Source organism: Artemia sp. Qi Xiang Cuo, chromosome 6, assembly GCF_049724085.1.
Source record: "Artemia sp. Qi Xiang Cuo chromosome 6, ASM4972408v1, whole genome shotgun sequence".
NCBI lineage: Eukaryota > Metazoa > Arthropoda > Branchiopoda > Anostraca > Artemiidae > Artemia > Artemia sp. Qi Xiang Cuo.
Genome location: NC_142799.1, coordinates 53,056,203 through 53,068,362, shown reverse-complemented (window position 1 = coordinate 53,068,362; position 12,160 = coordinate 53,056,203). Strand labels below are relative to the sequence as shown.

General features: G+C 36.9%; 1 long non-coding RNA gene across 1 annotated transcript in view; it reads right to left on the bottom strand.

The window, feature by feature from the left end:
* Positions 1 to 12,160, bottom strand: part of LOC148951373 (uncharacterized) — a 55,046-nt gene that overhangs the window by 30,336 nt on the left and 12,550 nt on the right. The window contains exon 2 of the long non-coding RNA XR_016141908.1: positions 11,507 to 11,748. This is a non-coding gene — a long non-coding RNA (uncharacterized LOC148951373). The remainder of the gene's footprint in view (positions 1 to 11,506; positions 11,749 to 12,160) is intronic.

Below are 12,160 nucleotides of genomic sequence, written 5' to 3'. Positions count from 1 at the left end.
GTTAAAAATTGTTGCTAACAAAATAATAGGTAGATACTGGGTTGATGAAAGATATAAAATGGATAAGACATTTGCAAAGCTGTACAAAAAAAACAAACCATGAATGTAAAGTTAAAAAGTAAATCCAATTTACCTGGACTTTTTACTTCTAATTCTCCGGAAGCGAGGAAGTTATTGACTATTGAGGACGATAGGAACTCAGCCTTAAAAGTAAAAACAAAGATATACAAAATATAAAAAAGTGCAAAAATAAAAACAAATGATGGTCCTAATAAAAAGGTTCATTTATATAAATACGTGTTCTTTTTGACAAAGATTTTCTCAATTTCATTAGAAATTCAATTTACATTTAGGCAGTATTAAAGAAGATGCAACACAAGACTTTTGATGAACCCTGTTAATGAATTGTTTTAAACAATTCTAGGGAATGAACCGTGAACTATTTATGAACTGGAAGCATTCATTTGTTCTGTATAAACACGTTAATTTTAATTTCACTGCTTTAGCTTTTCAATTCCCTTTAGCTTTTATTTGATTCAATTCCCACTTTATTAGCATGCCCACTCCCTCTCAATGTATTAATGTGTCAATGCAATATTTTACTGTTATGCCGTCTAGCTACCACTTAAAGATCATCGGCGACTTTATCCATGGTCTCCTCTTAAAATCTCATTTGTTCGTATTTTAATGTTTTCTCCACTTTCCTCACACTCCCTTTGTTCTATCACTCAGATAATCCTTGTACAAGCCCCTTCTCCTCTCTAATGAATTTTAGTATTCAAATGTTTCTGGAACAGTTATTTCAGATCCCCGTCCTGGAGTCTACTCATATAATAATGTTGGGGTTCCAACCCCTGTTTCTTTTCCTTTCAGATAAATGACCTGTTTTCGTTTTCTTAATTACATTTGCGTATAGTATAATTTCAAAAGACAGGTTAAAGTCCGTTGCTAAGCGATTGTGGTTTTGTAATACGTAAGCTGTGAACCAAGTTTATTTTATACTTCCTGGCTTGGGAGTCATTGAAAGATAAATATAAGAGGATGATTTGAGTTTGGATGGGGAGGTAGCTGATTGGCTGGGCCAAGTGGATGTCCGCCCATATAAACAGTGCTGTAAAAATTATTATTATTTTTTAGACTATGTTTTGACCCCGGTTGGGGACAGAGTCTGCGTTTTGACCCCGATTGGGGAAGGATATTTCTATTGTTATATGTCATCCTTTTGGAAGAATACAAGGAAAGTATTTCCTACAAACTGTGCACTATTTTCAGTAACCCAGGCAGGGTAGGAATAGATCTACGAGTTACCGTCATTATTATATTGACAGGGAGGGTTGTTCCCTCCAAGGAGAGAGTAGAGATTTTCTAGCCGTAACCCAAGCCGGGTACATTTGGCTTTAGAAAGTGGCCATTTGACCAATCGATCGCGTTATCATACCCTGGGACAGGATGTACTGTAAATAGGGTGGTACCAAACCCGATATTTTTCAGAACCGTTGGTGTAAGAGCGGGAATCTCACTAACATTTGGGCTGACATGGGGTTATCTCCTTCGATTAAGTGGCATAACAACCTTTTTGCTCCATTTTTGCATCAATAAGTCGCGAAACCCGTACTTACACCACAATAAGTGGTGCCAGCGGTAGCTAGCACTACGAACAAATAACTTCTCGAAAGGTACATCTGACATCGAAGTAAATAAAAAAATGTGCTAACAACTCACAGAAAAATGTATAGTACTATTGTTGACATTGGTAAGCTGCTGAGGGAGTTCTACTCCATGGATCTCCTTAGTGTAAGTCGAAATCTCTCTGTCTATCCCTGAAACAAGGTATTCTTCGATGATAGGGGGGAAATCATAAAAGTTGATTTTTTCTTTTATTCTGAGAAGCCTTTGTATCAGTTTGTTCTCCGATCCGTAGGCTTGTAAAGTAACAGCGTCATCTAGGACCATTATTCTGTAAAAGAAAAAAAAAATTAACCTTTTAAATGGGTATCAAATTAAACATGTAATTATATATAGATGACTAGAAGCCTTCATTTATGTTAGAAGACAAAGATCCCCTACTCCCTTACTGCTCCTTGTTCCTGTAAACACTGACTTCTCACTATAAACATACAATTATCAATATATATTGCTGGAGGTGTAAAATAGGCTTCTCCTACTGCCGAGTTTTAGCAGAAATGTTGGCTTGCTTTACCTTTTCTGAACCAGAATGATACCTCAAGTGTCACTCTGTGTTAATGCAAGACTAGCATGTTCCTGTGACTCCTAAAATATCTAGCAGCCCCTAGGCCTATTTATAGAAAAAAGGTGAGGATGTGGCACCTTATTTGAACCAAAATTGTACAAGGATTTCCAGCCTATATTAGTGGAGGCATAAAGCCGGCATGTGGGCCGTCCAATACCACCCAAAATTCCAATATACAGATATCCCGGAGTTCTTTCTTCTTTTTGGTTATAAAAGAGGTTTGAAACTGATATGAAATACACTTAAAATAAAATGCTGTACAGGAAGGGTCATTTTCAGGGAACTAAGGCCCTTTCTTCGATAATTAAAAAAGTATTCAGATATGCTTGAAACTTCAAAGGTAGGTAGGTAAGGGATACAGGACTATATCCTTGAAGTCCAAGCCTTGCTGATCTTCGTTTCAAGGCCATTCATCAAGGAAGCTTAAAGGGGAGGAGGGATCCATCTTGTACTTTCGTACACCCTTCTTGCTTGCCTTCTCCAGATTTCACCAGGTACCCATTTAAAGCTGGGTCAATTGTAGCAGAGCTTACAGAATCATGCCACTGACCCCTATCCCAAACAAAAAACCAGCTACAGTAGGAATCGAACCCTTGCCCTTCAAACAAAGGATTACAAATCCAGCGCGCCAACCACTCGACCGCTTGAAACTCACGTGCTAATAAAAGTCTTGGGTCAAGGGGGCTGATTTTTTTAGGCTCACATAACTTCCGAACCCTACCTTAAGTGTCAGGATTCTCTTTTAAATTAAGCAGACGCATAGGAGACTTTTCCTAACAAATTTCAGAATATAGGTCTTTACGGTTCCGATGTTAGAAAGATTCAAAGTTTCATGTTCATGGTTAGTGCTGGGCGATATTAGACATCTATATCGACATATCGCACCAAATATCGATAACAGTTATCTAAACCTAAATATCTATAACGAAAACAATATTATTTTGACTTTTTCTGGTATCTACCGGTGAACGTCCAGCAGGAAATATCCAACATCAGAAAATTATTTCGCAAATGGCCGAGAAGAAGAATAATCTATTCAATCCACTGACTCATATATGGTGACGAACGGCATGCACAGCTGTATCCATAAGTTGACAAAGGCCTGTTGTCAAAATACATTTTGATCTGATCACACTACAGGTCAGGTCACGATCTTGCTCAGGTCACAATTGCCACATACCTCAATTTGCATTTATAGAAATTGTGTATTACCTATGACGCTCATCTCCAAATTGAGAGTAAAATAGCAAGAGACATGGATTGGGCCTTTCTGAAATCTGTGTCAACAACTGCCAGTGCCGTCACAGTCCCAGTGATTCAGCCACTACAGATTCAAACAAGTCTGAGGGAGCACATGTCAGAGGTTCAGAAGTCAATGCAAAGCAAGCTTCGTCAGCAGCTGCATCTATCACGGCTCTCCAAATTGTCAGTATAGTCTTTGGTTAAAAAAAAAACTAATCTATTTAATTCGTGTAAGCCTTGTAAAATGGGTCTCAGAAATGCCTATACGAACTTGCATTAAAAGTAGTGTCCATGCCAGTCACCAGCGTCCTTTTTGAAAATTAATTAAAAACCTTCAAAATAATATAATCAACAATAACATAATATCAAACCACATAACCATCAACATAACAACATATCCATCAAACAACAATAACATAACTTAACCAAGAAACAACTTAACCATGAAACAACATCAACATAAAATAACCAACAATAACATAACATCAAACCATATAACCATTAACATCAACCACACAACCATCAACAATACAAAACATAGAAACAACATAACCATGAAACAACATCAACATAATATAACCAACAATAACCATCAAACAACATCAACATAACATAACCGACAATAACATAGCATCAACATAACCAACAAACATCAACATAACATAACCATCAACATAACACCATAACCAACAATAACCATCAACATAACATAGCCAAGAAACATATGTTAATTTCCCTAGGAATGTCATTGAACCTGAAATGCCCCCACTCCTGATTTTTTTTTTTTTTTTGAAAACAGTCGGAATATTATTTTTTGTATTAAAAGAAGGTAAGTTTTTATCTCAGTTTATGTTCTACAACTGCCAAAGTATCCTTTTAAGCAGGGTTGCCATCTGATGAAAAAATCACTAGATTCTTGTAAAATGAATCACTAAATTAGCACATAAATCACTAGATTATGGAATAGAAATCAGAAGAATTATAATTCTCTTTATCTTTGTAATTAATAATTGTTTTGTTTCCTTACAATGTTCTATACAGGTGCACCTACAGGAGGGGGAAAATTACTCCCATAGATGTGGAAAAATACGTTTAGATTGACGTTTTATTTTTTCTCAAGCGAAAATTACCCTTGAAATTTTGAAAAATACTTTTTTTGCATATTTATACAGAGAATATAACAAAATCCTTGCTTCCTCCATGTATTTTCCGAAATTGGTATCATTGGCTTATACCCGATCATCGAAAATTGGTTTTCGGTGATCGCATCCAAATATTTAATTTTTCTTTGTAATTTTTTTTTTCTTGTCGATTCAAGACCTAAGTTATTTTTTTTCTAAATATAGAAACTGTTTTCTTTTTACTCTGGTTGAGCTGGTGTAATTACTGGGACACCAGCGACAATTTGGAAAATTACGTTTTTATGTTTTCATGGGAAAAATTTATCCCACCCTTCACAAATTTTGATAAGCATTAGTCTTGTTGGTTCTTTAATAAAAAAAAGGAGGGACTTGTTAGTTATACGCAGAAAACCGTAAAGTTACGTGAAGCCTAGTGAAACATACCAAAATCTAACGAAAATGTAACACTTTAGTTTATATTTAACAATATAATAATATTATATTATGATAATGCAATTTAGGCAGTATATTTCTAACTTAGGGGATTTGGGGGTAAAGTAACCTAACCTTAAACTTACTCCCCTCCCCTAATGTACAATTACGTAGCCGAACTTTCATGAGTCCAATGCCTTCTGTCACCTGTTATGCGTCTTTGTTTCTACGAAACTGATTTTCATAGATCGTGTATTATCCTTATCTTCAACAAATTGGCCTTAGCATACTTTCATCTTCATATTAAATCTAAAGATATAGTTTTGGAGCCTTTCAACTATCATAAACAAAATGGTTATCTCAAACTTTCGATCGAACAGTTTTTGGGGGAAAGGGAGGTGGGAGGGGGCTAGTAGCCGTCCGATCTATTTGTTTAAATAAAAGGAACACCATAAATTTAATTTCCGTTCAAATTAACCCTCTACCGATTATCTAGGACCGTTGGTTCGATACAATCGCCCCTTGTAAAAACAAACAAATTTTATTTGTTACAAACATGTTAATTTGTTTGTAAAAACAAACAAATTAACACGCATGCCATGATGTTTCTTCTGGCAAATAATAAAAAATTCAACACTTTTTCACATAGGGGCTTGAAACCTCTATAGTAGGGTCCTCTGATATGCCGAATGTAATGGTTTGATTTCAATAAAAATTCTTTAGCTTTTAGTGGGTGTTTCCTCCCTTTTTCAGGCAAATTTTCTCAGTTTTTAGCCTTTTATGGGTAAAATTAAGCTTAATGAATATTATATATTTGGAAGCAACATAATCAGCCGATGATATATTGATTGAAATCAAAATTTGGTTTCTAGAGTTTACTATTTTTACTTAAAAATATTAAAAATAAATACTTAATTTTCAATAAGTGTTTTTAATGAAAATCATTAAAAACAATTATGGAAAATTAAATAGAGGATTTGTGGCAACTGGCGATACCTCTATAAAAAAACGCGCATTGATATCTATCTCTTGGGTGGTGTGGAAAAGAGGTCGCCTGAAAAATGCTTTTCTTTGACGTTTTTCTAAGTTGAAGAAACATTGGCAAAAATAAGAAGGCTGAAAGAGAGGAAAAGGAGGTTGTCTAAAAAAGAGAAAGGGAGTCGGGAAGAGCTGGGAGTCGGGAAGAGTCAGGAATCAAGTTGCATTATACTTTACCCCTTTAAAAGACATAGGAAGAAACTGAAGCCGACGTTGACAGCAACGTTCTTCAGTTCTGAAGACAATTCGCGATAAAATTTCGTACGTCGACGTCGTACGTCGGCCAGAAAGTTATTGTCTATTCCTTCGACTAGTTTTTCCACAGAAAAACTATTTTTGGTGATAGGCCTGATAGCGACTTAGAGGAGAAATAGCCTCAGTCCACACAGAGTGGACAAGTTGATTTTCATTCACGATAACTATAGCCACATCCCGCAGTTCTAATATACTTCTGAAGTTTGCCTGAAGGAATTTTTTTTCGACTTGCACTAATATCCGAAGATAAATGATGAGTCTTGTGATACGGTATTAAAAGTTTTGTATACAGTAATATTCGATGAGGAAAATAATACTAATTTTGATAATTAATTCTGTTGGCTATCTCAAATTTTGATTGGAAATGTTTGGGGAAAAGATGGGCGTGGAGGGCACCTGCCCTCTGATAACCTTCAGGTAATAAAAGAAGCACTAGTCCTCTTAATTTCCAATCGAATGAGTCCTTTTTGAAGCTTCTATGAAAAAAATTTCTATAAAAACCTAGCACCAGCCTTTTTTATTTTCAATCGAATGAGCTCTTTTTGAAATTTATACGACAACGCTTTCTATAAGAACCTTATATGCCCCCAGGGCATAACTTACAATCCTTGCCCAGAGGGCTGTGTGAGGGGGGGGGGGGTCTTTATCCTCAAAGACCTAATTTCCAGAACTTTCACCTACGTTGAACCCAATGCCTGTTTCAGATTTTGATTGGATGTGTTTAGGGAAATGGCGGGCGTGAGAGGGGAGTTAAATGTGCTCCAATCACTTTTGACTATTAGAAAGAGCACAAGCCCTTCCAATTTTCAATCGAATGAGCTGTTTTTGAAGTTCTAAGACAACACTTTCGATAAAAACTTTATGTTCCCCCAGGGCATAACTTACAACCCTTGCCCTGAGGGCTGTGGAAGAAGTGTCATCCTCAGAGACATAATTTGCCGACTTTTAAACTATATTGAACAAAATAGGTATCTCAAAATTTTCATTGGATGTGTTTGGGGAAATGGTGGGCGTGAGACGTGTGTTAGTTGCCCTAAAATAACTTTTGACTATTAAAAGAGCAATAGCCCTTTCAATTTCCAATTGGTTGAGCCCTTTTTCAAGTTTCTACTACAACACTTTCTATAAAAAAAAAAAACTTACATGCTCCCAGGGCATAGCTTACAAACTTTGCCCTGAGGGCCGTGGGGGGGGGGGTTGTTAAACACAAAGACCAAATTTCCAGAACATTCTGTAACGTTGAAGAAAATGGCTGTCTCAAAATTTTGATTGGATGTGTTTGGGGAAATGATGGGCGTGGGAGGGGGGTTAGTTGCCCTTCAATCATTTTTTACTATTAAAAAAGGCTCTAGCCCTTTTAATTTCCAATTGAATGAGCCATTTTTCAAGTTTCTATGACAAAGCCTTCAACAGAAAAAATTATATGCTAGGGCATCTCTTACAACCTTAGCCCTGATGGCTCTGGAGAGTGTCATCCCCAAAGACCTAATTTCCAGAACTTACAATTACGTTGAACAAAATGCCTATCTAAAAATTTCGATTGGATGTGTTTGGGGAAATGGTGGGCGTGGAAGGGGTGTTATACCTTATTCACCTCCAGGGCATAACTTACAACCCTTGCACTGGGGGGGGGGGGTCTGTCATGCTTGAAGACTTAATTTCTAGAGCTTTCAACTACGCTGAAGAAAATTGCTATCTCAAAATTTTAATTGAATGTCTTTGGAGAAATGGTGGGCTGGAGAGGCGGGGGGGGGGGGGTTAGTTCAAATCACTTTTGACAATTAAAAAGAACACTAACCCTTCTAAAATACAAACTTTATATGCCCCAGGGCATAACCCAAAACACTTACTCTGAGGGCTCTGAGGGGTTTGTCATCCTCAAAGAAATAATTTCATGACTTTCCAACTACGTTGAACAGAATAGCTATCTCAGAATTTTTATTGGATCTGTTTGGGGAAATGGTGCGCATGAGAGGGGGGTTAGTTGCCCCCCTCTCAATCACTTTTGACTATTAAAAAGGGCACTAGCCATTTCAATTCCCAATTGGATGAGTCCTTTTTGAAGTTTCTACAGCAATGCTTTCTATAAAAAAAAAAAACTTTATATGCCCCCAGGGCATAACTTACAACCCTTGCCCTGAGGGCTGTGGGGGGTGTGTCATCCTCAAAAACATAAGTTCCAGACTTTTCAACTACGTCAAACAAAATGGCTCGCTCAAAATTTTGATTGGATCTTTCTGGGGAAATGGTGGGTGTAAGAGGGGTGTTAGTTATCCTCTAATCACCAATGACTATTAAAAAGGGCACTAGTCCTTTCAATTACCAATCAAATAAGCCCTTTTTGAAGTTTCTACAACATTACTATCAATAAAATCCTCATATGCCTCCAGGGCATAACTTACAACTCTTGCGATAAGAGGAGAGATCAGAGCTATACTTGGGCTGTTTTAAGAATTGAAAAATTTCTTAAGGGGGAAATTCAAATGTTTTGCACTTTTAATATTTAAATAATAGATAACGCTAGTGGTAAAGGGCTAAGCACACGTAGCTGATTTCAGGAACCAATTTCAGCAAGGGTGGATTCCACGTTGAGTGATTATAATTAATGATGATAAGAGGCGCGGCTTAGTGACGTTTTCGATGATTAATCATCAATTAATTACGATTAATTCAAGATAATCATTCTACTCCAAAAGAAGCGCCTTAGCTCCGCCTTCGAGTTCAACTGAGAGATATACACGTGCAATCGCCTCGATTGACCAAAGTAACAACAGTTGACGTTAGTATTCGCTTTGATTCGGACCAAATTAATAATAAGTGATAGTGAGATAGTGATTGTATTGTTGGACAATTTAGTCGATGAAGATTATGATCGTGAGAGGTGTGGAAGGCCATATAAAGCTCCCTCGCGTCACAGAATACTCTCAAGTGAGAATGACCGTGATCAAATAAATGGCTCTCGGAGCCCAGAGTTTCAAACTCGTGATCAATATGGCTCTCGGAGCCCTGAAATTAGTTCCAGGAACGAAAAACCTTGCTCTCGGAGCCCCACGAAAATCCATGAAACAAAGTGGAAGGGTTCTCCGGAAAAGCACAAAGGTAAAAGATTAAAAGAAAACACGTCAAATGACGCTCTATTCAAAAAGATTTCTGAAGAACGTTCTTGTACCAAAGAGGGTCCCAAAATCCATAAGAAACTTGCCAAAGTTGCACATAGCGGTTCCTCTGAGCCTTTGGAAATAGTAAAGCTAAAAGAGTTATTTGAGTGCCACCCTAGGCCTGCGAATACCGATAAAATTGTTCCTCCAAAGGTGAATAGTGAATTTGGGCTATTCTCTCATCACAGGCTAAACAGAGGGATGCGAAGGCACTTCAAGTGCAGCGGAAAATTGTTCGCTCAACATTTTGTGTTTTAGAGGCAGCAAATGCGATTCTTGAGCTTGAAAATGAGCATATCAAAGAAAAGGTTGTCAAAAACCTAACACATGCAGTTCACATGCTTGGCCTCACCAATTATGATCTAAGTCTAAAAAGACGTCATGCGATGAAATTCGAATTGAGCCCAGATCCCACTGTAGCATCAGCTTTATGTGCTCCTGAAGTCAAAGTCACGGAGTTTCTTTTTGGCAAAGCTGTTGCCAAAACAACGTCTAAAGCTAAATCCGTGGTGGATTTGAAGAAATCTTTTGGAAGACTAAAAAACGTACAAGGAGGGGCCTACCGTTATCGTCGATGGCAGAACGAGGCCCCTGTCCAAATTATCATAAAAGGCAGGGCCAGGACCGTCAAGAGAGGTCCAAATTCCAGAAAAGGGATCGCAAATAGCTGGTATGTACTATTTAACATACCCGGCCCTTGATTTTTATGAATGTGTTGTTAATTTCAATAGGCAGTCACAACATTTGGCTGATAACTTTAAAGCTGGGAGAATTAGTAAGTACATCTCAAAATGGCAGTCAATAACCAGTGATTTGAATATTCTGAATATTGTAGCCTCAGGCTATAAGATTGAATTTGAGAAAACACCACTAAAGGCTTTGAAAACAAAAAACAAAAGTTTTACGTTTGAAGAAATACAGGCTATAAGAAAAGAAGTTGATATTTTATTGCATAAAGGTGTTATTGTTAAAGTACCCGACGTCAGAATAAAGAAAATACATTGTATTTCTCCCGTTTTTACCGTCCCAAAAAAAGATGGGTCTACTCGGTTTATTCTTAATCTTAAGAATTTTAATAAAAACATTAAATATTACTATTTTAAAATGGAAAGTGTTTATTCAGCGGTTCTTTTAGGCAAAAAATTGTTATATGGCCTCTATCGACCTAGTCGATTTTTATTATTAATGCCCTGTTGACTTTTATGATAGAATGTGGCTTTGTTTTGAAGCTGACGTTTGTTATGCTTTCACTTCAATGCCAAATGGTTTATCAGCTGCCCCAAGGGTTCTTACGAAACCTATGAAACCCGTTTTCTCCCTACTTCGAAGAAAAGGGTATTTGTCAGTTGTGTATGTAGATGATTCTCTCCTTCTGGTAAGGTCATATTTAGAATGTCAAAATAATGTCTATGAAACAGCGAAATTACTGTCAGAGCTGGGGTTTGTAATTCACCCAAGAAAGTCAGTTCTGATGCCAAGCCAACAAATAGAATTTCTGAATTTTTTTGTTAGATTCGCGATCAATGCGCATTTTCCAGCCGAAAAGAAAAATTAAAAGTTATAGATTTGGTTTAAAAAATTCTTAGTCAAAAATTGACTACGATTCAAGAATTGGCCGAAACTCTAGGCGTTCTTGGTTCAACATTTCCAGTAGTAGAATTAGGGCCTTTCTATTACCGGAAAAATTGTTGAAAACTCAAGCATTAGGGTAGGCGAAGGGTGATTTTGCAGCAAGGATAATTTTAACATCTGATGTAAAATTGGAACAACAATGGTAGTTGTTGCCATCATGCTTCTAAAGCAATTGAGCCTAGATCAATTGACAAATATTTGTGTAGTGATGAGTCGAAACTAGGTTGGGCACTCGTGGATGAATATTCCATGAAAACGGCCACAGGTGAATCCAAAGAACCTGGGGTGATGCCCCGATTTCCACCCCTCCCCTCCCCCTTTGGACGGCTCAGAACCTATCCCTTATACTATCCCTGGTTTCAGGAATAAGAAAATACCTTGATTGTTCAGTTTCACAATTCCGTCCGCCAGGTGCAACAAGTTATATCAACCACGCTCTCGTCCGTTTCTTCATAAACTATTCAATGAATGACATATGTGTCCTGTTAGGGTTGCAACCAAAACCCTTCCTATCAAAAAAATTCTTCTTGCATTACATACGAGGAAAATCCTGAAGAAAGGGTATACTGCCTAATATCACCTGTCTGTTGATTTGAGTGTGTTAATCTGTATTCCAATCCTGAAAATTAAATAAGAATGTTGCTCAACCAAAATATTTTGTATAACTAGACTCCAGGGGCACCAAATCATGTAAATGTAAAAGGGAGAGTTGACTTTTCTTAAGGCTTAAAAAAGTATTTTTCAAAATCTAGGGTGGACCATTTTGCTTTGTTAAATTTTTAATAGAATTGTAAACAAAAAAGTGTTTTGTTTCAAAATCTAACCCCCTCCCTTGGCACCCCTGTTAAACATCAGTAATTAATATTACGGATTTAGGATTGAAAAAGAAAAAAAAAATTGGTGCCAAAAGTTGTTAAAATGTTTATGAATTTCATTAAAAAAAAACTCCTTATATCAAAAATAAAACCGTATATTTTAAAGAATAGAATATATACTTCAAAATTAATTAGGATGGCATTTATCCATAGAAA